Raw genomic sequence first — 661 nt, forward strand, 5'->3', positions numbered from 1 at the left:
ATTTGATTTGATTTGATTTATTCTTTCAAGCATATAAAGACAGTTGATATGTCAACACACATAATTTTACACATATCCAACAAATGCTAATCCAATATCAATTTGCTTATACCTAGTACATGCTTGAATGGAGTAGGAAGAAATCAGACTTATCCAGTCCTACCCCATGACATCATCTTACATCATTGGTTTGCAAGCAGTATCTCTTCATAAATAATTCTCTTCTACACCACACAAGTAATATACTAAAAAAATATAACAGTGTTAACATTCTTACATAATTACATACTTAGATAATTGTCTTCTATACCACACAAGTAATATACTAAAAAATTATAACAGAGTGTTAATAATCATACACCACACCCACAATGTTCCATCTAGTTAATCATTAAACCTGTTCTTGCATATATCTTGATTGACACATACCTTTATATTTATGTTTAAACTCATCAATTCTAGTACTATTTTTTATGTCTACACTTAAATTATTCCATAGTTTTACCCCACTTATAGAAATACAGAATCTTTTTTTGGTTGTACGTATAGCATGAATTTTTAAATTTAACTGACCCCTTAAATTGTATCCCCCTTCCCTTTCATTAAATAGTTTTTGAATTCCACCAGGTAATAAATTGCTCCTGGCTTTATACATAAACAC

The sequence above is a fragment of the Monopterus albus genome, unplaced genomic scaffold, assembly GCF_001952655.1.
Source record: "Monopterus albus unplaced genomic scaffold, M_albus_1.0 scaffold142.1, whole genome shotgun sequence".
Classification (NCBI taxonomy): domain Eukaryota; kingdom Metazoa; phylum Chordata; class Actinopteri; order Synbranchiformes; family Synbranchidae; genus Monopterus; species Monopterus albus.